The sequence below is a fragment of the Zosterops lateralis genome (assembly GCF_965231275.1).
Source record: "Zosterops lateralis genome assembly, chromosome: 4".
NCBI lineage: Eukaryota > Metazoa > Chordata > Aves > Passeriformes > Zosteropidae > Zosterops > Zosterops lateralis.
Window position 1 is genome coordinate 26,725,282 of NC_139765.1, and position 10,046 is coordinate 26,735,327.

A 10,046-nucleotide genomic window follows, 5' to 3' on the forward strand; every position below is an offset into this window, starting at 1 on the left:
ATGCAGATCCCCACAAAGATCCTAGCTCACTACCATCAGACGGCCCAAAGCATAGTTACCCTTTTCTTGGCAAATAGCAAATAGTGTTACTGCTCCATCAAACCATTCCAGCAATCCCACCCCACCCCTACTTAGATTAAATTCTACTTAATTTAATGGCTTTCTAAGGCAGTGAGCTTCCCAGACCAGTTGCAAAGAACTCTTTAGCAGAGGGGCATGTTATCACCTACACTTAAGGATGCAGTGGAACTGGAATAAACTCCAACCCCTATTCCTTCTCTAGAGCTTTGGTGTTCTCAGATCTTCTCTTGAGACCAGGACTGCATTACAGGATGGGACAACATTGCCCTAAACACTATTAGTGAAGTTACGACCTGCTGAACAGATAAATTCTAAGACATCAAAATCACTGAATTACAGGATGGTTTGCATTAGAAGAGACCTGGAAGATCATAGGATCATAGACTCAGAATGGGCTAGGTTGGAAGGGACCTTAGAGAAGGGACCTTAAAGATCATCTAGGTCTAGACTAGAATGGCAGAATATTCCTCTGGGGCTAATCTATCTTCCCAGTAAATTTTTATTTTTATAAAAAAGTATCCTACCTCCAAATTTCAGCCCAGCATCTGTTAAATGACTCCTCAGTCCTGCCATAACCTTGTTTTCAGATGAGACCCAGGCATTCAGTAGCCAGGGCTTCTCAAACAGTTTGTATAAACTTGTGTAACATCCAAAAGGCATGGGTGCATAACAACACCTGTGTCACCGTCTTGGGTTGCAATGCAAGATGTAACCAAAAGTACATATTCTATTGCCATCTGCTGAAACCGGTTGGGGAGGTGTTTTCTTTATCTCTTCTATGACCCATCCCTCATAACTCCAGGGGAAGGGGTCAGGTGTCTTCTGTTACTGGGCCGGCTGTTAAAACCAGATGGGGCAGTGTTCTTTAGCTCTTCCATCCTCTCTCCGGGGGGTATCTGCTGTTAATGGGCCATTGAGGTTCACTTCATGACTGATAAAATTACATCATCCTATTGTGAGATGCTCCACCCAAGGGGAGGAGCTAAGCATTCCTACCTGGATAAAACCTGAGATTCAGAACACCAGGACAGCCTTTTTCCACTGGATTCCCAGAGGAAGATCAGACCATCTCACCACCACTGGACCTTCAGAGGAAAACTACACCATTCTACAGGATCATCTCTGCTCCAACAGAAGCGTATCTGTCACTCCAGGAGGGCTTAATTGGACTGCTACCAACACCCTGACCAACAGGGTTGTAATCCAACTGTCAGTGTTTTTTGTTTGTTTGCGCTTTTTGCACTACTACATTTTTATTTTTAATATTCCAAGTGAAGAAGTGTTATTCCTATTTCCATATCTTTGCCTGAAAGCCCCTTAATTTCAAAATTATAATAATTTGGAGGGAAAGGGTTTACATTCTCCATTTCAGGGGAGGCTCTGGCTTTCCCTGGCAAACACCTGTCTTTCCCAACCAAGACAGCCACCTAGACTAGCATGTGAAACTGCCCACACAAAAAGTATTAAGTGAACAGGATGAGAAGAACAAAATAATAATAACATCAACAATCCTTTTGCTCAAAAAAACCTGGGCAGAAAACCAGTTTGCTCACCTAGGAAATCCTGCAGTGCAAAAAATGCACTTTTTAGAGTTCCAAGAGATTGCAGATTTTAATAAAAACACAAGAAGTAAGTCCTACGTAGCCAAAAGCCTGAACTTTAGAGTAAGCCTGCTAGGAATGAAGAGTTTACCAATACCAACCTCTGGCCAACACAAGGTTAATAATCTAGAATCCAGATGAAGGTTGTGAAATAGTACAATGTATGTGTCAAAGTAAAAATTTATGCGGTCCATGTGAAATTCCCCAGCCTGGAACATCCTGGCTTTGGAAATAATGAAGAAAAGTAGAAAGTCTCTGTGTACATGCAAATATTTGTATACATAATGTATACATGCACATTTATGGGCATATTTAAGTATATATAACCGGATTATCAATAAATTACTAAATTGTGAGGTTTTTCAGAGCAAGGTGTTGGAAAGAGGGAGACTGACTCAACCGATGTTGATCAACCAGGCTCAATTTTATTTGTTTTCTCGCTCACATTTATATTCTAAATAATTAGTTCATACATATTGCAAAAGCCAAGCTCCTGATTGGTAGTGACTACACAATAGCTTACTTCATGTTATATCAGCATATTGCAACCGTTGTATTGCCTTGTAGCGTTCAGTTCCTCTTTTCTCATGATCTCAGTTCCTCTCCCTCATCTTGTTCTTTTCTAACACTTCTGCCAGGAACATGCTGGCCTTGTCCTAGCTTTTAGTTACAAGATTGCTCTGAGAGGTATTGTGTCCCTTATCCTCTAACCATTCCTCAGCCATCTCCTCCACAGTTCCCCCTTTTTCTTTAATGGTTGCAAGCACTTGGGACGGACGACAAAAAAAGCAAACCAACACCAATCTCACGCATAGAATGACAATTAAAATCATAAGCAAAAATCGTAGCCCTTCTTTCAAAAGCTGAGTTAACCAGGGTGTTAGGCCAAAAGTCTGGGTTAGCCAGTCATCTAGGGGATTTTGTGAAAGTTTAATCTCTGTCGTGTGCCTTTTTAGCCAGTCCAGTTGTGCATGTATTGATTGGCTATGATCAGATAAATTAAAGCAACACATCCCTTTGAACTCTGAACACCCGTGTCCTTGGGCAAGAAGGAGGAAGTCGATAGCGGCTCTGTTTTCAAGAACCGCGTGTCTCAGGCTGTTTACATCCTGAGTGAGTGCTGATATGACCTCCGTAGTAACATTTGCCTGCTTTATAGCCCAACATGCAAGTTTATTAAGTGACACCAATGCAACTCCAGGGGTTAGAGATGCAAAAATACGAGCTGCAGGACCCCATAACTCTACTTTGTCATTACAATTTTTATCAAGGGCCCGTAAAGATTGTCATCGCCGTACCAGAGTGCTATTGATCAAAGAGGGCAGTGTGTGGCGGTCAGGGGCAAATAATGTAAGCTGACCTAGATAACAGGGACCTCCTATAACTGCATTAGGTATTCCTTGCCATGCTCTATCCATCCCCACAGATCAGGAAAATTCCTGCTGGCAATGCTTTCGCCGTATTATTGTTCCAAATCCTGTTTCTGTTACTGCTGGTTGTTACACCATATGCCCCAAACCCCTGGTGATCACTCTTGTTACCACAGTACCCATTTCCTTGATAGCTGTATCCCTGAACATGAGAGGACACATTGGTCCAGGTTGCCCCATTGATGTTTTTGAAAGGGTTCTGCTTTTGTTGAATATTACCAAATACAAAGCACGTTTGGGTCCAACCTTCAGTATCATTTCCGATTGCTATCGATCCTAACAAGTCTATTTCCTGTGGGTCCCAAGGCAAACTAGTATTTAAATTGCTAATAATGCAGGCAGCAATTTGACTGCTGTAACCTTGAGTACAACGAGCAAGTTTACTGTATTTGCTAAACAATCCTCTGTCCTTTGGATTAGTAAGATTAAGGGGTAACCCTATCAGGCAGGTTTTGAAAGGCTGTGAGACACTGGCTAATGACAGACAAAAAGCATTAGTCTTGGTTGCATTTGCCCAAGTAACCCACACATTAGCATTTTCCCATATTGGAGGCATTGCATTTGCCCCTCTTTTTAGATTTATGCCCCATCCTAGCAAAACGAGCACAAAGATCATCCCAGTCATTTTCTGGAATTGACCACCTTCTGGGGACACCTACTGTTTTACCACAGCAAGTAGCACAAATCTTTGAGCGTGCAGCAGCAAGCAAGCGTGCAGCATGATGCTTTATCTCCCAGCGTACTTAGGCTATTATTCTTTGTTCCGGAGACTCAAACAACTGGCTTGCCAAGTGGGCGGGAAGCCTTGTATCTTCTTCTAGTGCAGTAACGGATGTCTCCCTGCGGTATCGGTCAAAGCACAAGGGACAAATTCGATCAAACAATACCACTTGGTTAACCCACACCCTACGACCGCATCCAGCACAGTCCAACAACAACCAAGAGGTACACTTCCAATCTTTACAAATTGAGCAATGTCCTGTCGTAGTTGTTCTACCAAAGGTAGATGAGAGGACCCACTGCAGTTCTCCGATCCCTCCAGGGGATGTAATTTGATCTATAGCTTGGTCTACTTGCTCATCTATTTGCCCCTTGAGGCTCTCCAATATCGGTCTCAGCGTGATTAATATCTTCGTTTTAATTCTGTCGTAGTCCTCCTACTGCTCATTCAGAAATTCTGCCATAATATGGCCTGGCATTTCTTGCTGGGATCCACTGTGAGCCTGTGGGGGTAGAAACACACAGATAACCACGCTCCCAGAACAGCACTTTTGCTGGTTCCAGCCAAATGCCTGTTTTAGGATCTTTGTATTTAACCCATACATCGGTTTGATGTTCCTTATCAGGGCCTTTAGCATGCCTCACGGCTGCTGGCTCCTTTAAATCTCCAAACACACACAAATGATTTATTACAAATAACACAGTGGTCAATCTCTGCTGTAAATTTGTCACTGTCTCCTGTTTCTTTAAATATGCTTTAAGCATTCCATGTGTGCGCTCTACCACAGCCTGCCCAGTGGGTGAGTGAGGAATGCCTGTTTTATGTTCCACCCCCCAAGTTTGCAGGAAGGTTGTGACACGGGAGCTAGTATATGAAGGGCCGTTACCAGTTTTTATTGTCTTCGGCACTCCCATGACTGCAAAGCAGGCAGTAAGATGTCGAAGTACATGACTGGCCCGTTCTCCTGCCTGAGCAGTAGCCAATACATACTTGCTATATGTGTCCACTGTAACATGCACATATTTTAATCTACCAAATGATGGAATATGAGTAACATCCATTTGCCATATTTCATTTGGTCCCTGTCCCCGGGGGTTGACTCCCACTCCTATACCGACCCCTCCATTGTGGTGACTACAAATGGGACAAGCCCTTACAATATCAGTAGCCTCTGTTGAGGTTATCTTAAATGCTCACATCAACCCCTTGGCATTCTGATGGAATATAGCATGTGACTCCCTAGCTTGGTTCTGGGGGGGCAGGGGTGGTGTTCCTGCTACTGCAACCAGCTTATCAGCTCTATAATTTCCTTCGCCTAACCCAATGTCCCACTTATGACTGCGAATGTGAATAACTGCAGAGGGGTGTGTTCTTGTCTGAATTGCCAATCTTAATTGAATAAGGAGGTTCCCTAGTCTCTTGTTATCTACTTGTCTTATTTCTGAACCCTCAATTCTCTGCACTATCCCAACAACATATAACGAATCTGTAACAATGTTCACCGGTTCTGACAAATTTGTCATGACCCATACAACAGCTGACAATTCCAAAGTTTGTAAAGAATCCCCCTCTTCAGCGGGCAATATTACTTCTTGCCACTCATTTCCCTGCTGCCATGTAATAGCAGCTTTTGGTGACTTTTTCCCAGCATCTGTGAAAACTGTGATTGCTTCTGGGATGGGCTGTTCACTCCGCAGAGGTTTGCTCAGCCACTGCTGTTCTCCCACCCATCGCAAGGGTGGGGGCCACTTTACCGTTGTCACAACTGTGGCCCCTCCTCCCAGCAGAGCAAGGCCCACCTCCTCATGATTTTCAATGTACCATTGCAGTATATCTCGAGCTATTGGCAACAGAATAGTGCCTGGTTCATTCCCCGTAATCTGTCGTGCACGCTGTCTACCTTTATGGATAAGAACTGCTAACATTTCTGACTTTTGAAAAACAGTTTTACATTGTCGTAGGGGTGGCTGTAACCATTCTAATACCCGAATGTCTTTCTCCTCTCCCCTATTCTCCCCCCTTTTCTTTAATTGCTGAACAAGGGCACTAAGAAGATGGCATTTACCGAGCCATATAGCCAAATCAATAGGCAGGAGAGGGTCACGGCAAGAAGTACTGCCTTGCTGAATGATTTCAGCAAACCAAGAGCAATATTCCCGTTGTGCTGTTGTCTCATTTTGCCAATGAGAAACGTAACTTTTCCACGCTTCCCTCGCACATTCTTGTTTTCCAATTAAACAAGTGCGAAATGGATTGGAAGGCGTGGCAAGTAATAAACACAAACTATCTTGACCACATTGATTAACCCAAGTGACCCACATGTTTTGCTTTTTGTCTATTTTTGGTAGCTCTGTGAGCCCAGTGGTGACAACACATATCTCAATCAGCAGGATCCACCTGATGCATATGAGGTATCCCCACCCCATATTTGCAGGTTGTCTGCAATATGCGAGTAGCCTTTTGTGCCAACAGGCAACACACCTCTCTTTCTATTAAAAATACCAACTCCAGCCTATCTCTTTGACCTAAATCTTGAACAAGGTTTACTGTTTCTGGCACAGTATTGCACCCTGTATAATTTTTTATGGCAGTCTGCCAATTATAACAATGCCAATAAAAGGAGCAGCGTGGGCACCATGGCTGTGCAAGCCGCTGTTGAAAGACCCACCACTGTCTGCAACAAGCCCCACAATATATTTTTACCCAAGCACCACAGTTAGGCTTGTCGCAGTGCAGACAGTTAGAACTCGTAATTAATTGTAGTCAGGTGCTTTGTAGTTCATGCAACAATGTTAGTACATCAGTTCTATTTTCTACTACTAGAGGATTAGGCCACACTGGCTGGAGCCGAGCTGTCACAGGTTGAAGGATCAGGAGCAGGCGATGCCGCTCTCGTTCTGCTGGACTGCTGGGTGCTGTCATTCACTGCTTGTGTTTAGCGGCTGGAAATCCACACAGGACCTGTGGGTGTAAGCACACACATGTGACCTCAACCAATATATTGAACTTCAGCAGGCCCAGTGTTAAGAATGCTGATCCTCCTGTAGAGCCAAAACCATAGTATCCTCTTTGTGTTTCCAAGCAATCTTCCAGAGCCAAGGTCAAAAATGGTAACAATTGAGCTATCCGGGTGCCAGCTGGAATGAGCACTGGAGGATACAGTGTCTGTGCTAAAATACAAATCTCACCTGTAAAATCAGCATCAATAAATCCCACAGCAATGTCCAATCCTTTTAAAAAAGTAGAAGATTGTCCCAAAAGTAAAGCAGGAACCGGCTGTCCCTGATAGGTTACTGGTCCCTTTACTCCAGTGGGAATTGGCACAGTGCAATTATCCTTAATAGATATGTCCACTGTGGCTGGCAAGTCCAGGCCGAGGCTTCTGGAGGTGGCGGGGTGCAGGTCGCTGGCTGCTGTACAGCTGCTATTTGTGTCCTGGCGCGGTGGCTGGATGGCGTGCTGGTTTTGCCGTTTCCCGATTTCCTCCAACAGGCTCCTGTGTTATGGGTATCAGAGCGACACTTCTGACACCATACTCCACTTGCAGGACACTCTCGGCAAAAGTGACCTATCGTTCCACAACGGTAGCACCTTCTTCGGTCTCCTCCGCCTCGCTTCGGCTGACTTGCTGTAACAGCAGCTTGGAGTGGAGCAAGAGCAGCAAAAACTTGAGCCTGACTACTCTCTGCCTGTTTCTGAAGTGTTTCACCTAGCCCTTTAATAGCTTCGACAATAAATGCCTGAGGCCCAGAGGGTACTGATACTGCTTTCTTTAGAGCCTCTTCTACAGACCAATTAGCTCCCAAGGTGTTAACTAGGTTTTTTGTAGCCTGATTACCATTTTGGAGTATACACTGTTTTAACATAGCTCCTTGCATATAGAGTGGCACTCTAGCTTTTTCTATTCCCTCTACTAGTCGATCTACAAATTTGCCTAATGGTTCTTTTCTACCCTGTTCTATTCCCATATATATAGGGGTTCCATGTGGATCTTTTACCTTATCCATAGCAGCTCTAGCGAGCTTCATGACTTCTCAACATTTTTCCGGTTCTAACAGAGCCTGTGCCTCTGCCCTTATCCAATTGCCTATTCCCGGCAATTCATCTAAGGTAACCCCATGTAGAGGATCCCCAGGTTGTCTCTGTGTGGCAACTGACTCCTGCGCTAGGGTTTGCCAGTGAGCTTGAAATAACAAAAGTTGGTGGGGTGTAAACACAAGCTTAGGAATACCCCGACAATCTGCTGGCAACAGCAAATGTGTACCCCAAATATAATCCAGCATTTGCCAAGCAGGCTCACTGTTTACCCCATATTGGCTAACAGTGGAGCGCAATTGGGAAAGTAATTTCCAATCAAGGGAAGTCAATTGGGCAGTGACACCTCCTCCCGGTGCAGGATTATATATTACCGGGCATGTCATCGAGCTCCCTGCTTCTATCATCTGTGCATCTCCTCGTTCTACTCCTTCTCTAGCTAGTGCACTCCATGCCTCTCTCCGATTCCTGGCCACTACCTCTGTCAAATCTGATTCAACTTTCAGAATAGTTTCATCGCTCTCCTCAGTCCATGGTAATGGACATGAATCTGTCAGCTGACCCACAGCAACTGGAGGCACTGGGGGAGCTGATGGTACAGAGTCTACAGCTACCGTGTCCCCTCTGGTGGCACCCATTTGCTCTGGAGGCAGATGTACTGTTGTACATCCAGGAGGCAAGGGAAAGTCTGACTCTGATGAGTATGTCAGATTCTTTCCCTGAGCTGCTACTGCCTGTTGAGCTGCTTGTTTTTCTACTTGGTGTTGCAGCAGAGCATTATGTACTGCTCGCCACTGTTTCCCTAACTTCTTAGCTGTTTCATCATCATCTAAACTCGCCTCCCATATCTTATCCCCAAATTTTTGCCATTCAGAAAGCTTATGTACTGTATGGGGGTTCATAAAACACCCCTTAGCATACCCATATGCTAGCAAGCCTGGCAACTCCTTTTTAATATCTATACCCTGGACTTGCCATTTTTCTAGCATACAGGCAAATAAGTCATATGCTGCTTGCCTCTCCATGTTAGTCAGCGCTGTGCAGCTCCCAGAGGTCTCAGCAGCACATATCAGCCGGCCCCACCGATGTGAGCACCGGGGCGCGGAAGCGTAATTGCTTCTTTCGCCGTTTCTCTGCTGGCCTCACCGATGTGAGCACCGGGGCACGGAAGTGGAATTTCTTCTTTCGCCATCTCTCTGTTGGCCTCACCGATGTGAGCACCGGGGCACAGAAGCTCTTCTTTCGCTGTCACTCTGCTTGCAGGACCTGAACTCCTACTCCTCCAACCATGGTGCGGTATCACGTCCTGGGGTCACCAATTGTTGGAAAGAGGGAGACTGACTCAACCGATGTTGCTCAATCAGGCTCAATTTTATTTGTTTTCTCGCTCACATTTATATTCTAAATAATTAGTTCATACATATTGCAAAAGCCAAGCTCCTGATTGGTAGTGACTACACAATAGCTTACTTCATGTTATATCAGCATATTGCAACAGTTGTATTGCCTTGTAGTGTTCAGTTCCTCTTTTCTCATGATCTCAGTTCCTCTCCCTCATCTTGTTCTTTTCTAACACTTCTGCCAGGAACATGCTGGCCTTGTCCTAGCTTTTAGTTACAAGATTGCTCTGAGAGGTATTGTGTCCCTTATCCTCTAACCATTCCTCAGCTATCTCCTCCACACAAGGAATTATTCAATTAACACAAATGCATGTTTGAACAGCAGTGTTGTGAACTACTGATTATTGACGACAGTCTACTCAATATACAAAAGACTTTTAAGTATAAATCGGAAGACACACACACCTTTTCAGGTTATTCATAATATTTTAGGAAAGAAAACAAAAAAAATATATAACACAGATTGCCTTTAGACTTGTGTGTCTGGCATATCACTTGCTATCAGTCAAGTGGCCTGGCCAGCTGCTCATGATAGTAAGAGACTGGCTCAGTTTATGCCCCTGCCGGGGGCATAACTGACTTTATGCCTCTGCAATGCAAGCACTGATACAGGAGCTCCCTTTGCCTTCAGTGCCATCCAGTGCACCTTAAAACTGGAATCCCAATTGAGATAGATCCACAGATTCACAGAATATTCTGAATTAGAAGGGACTCACAAGCACCACAGAGTCCAAGTCTTTAGTAAATGGCCCATAGAGGGATTGAACCCACAGCCTTG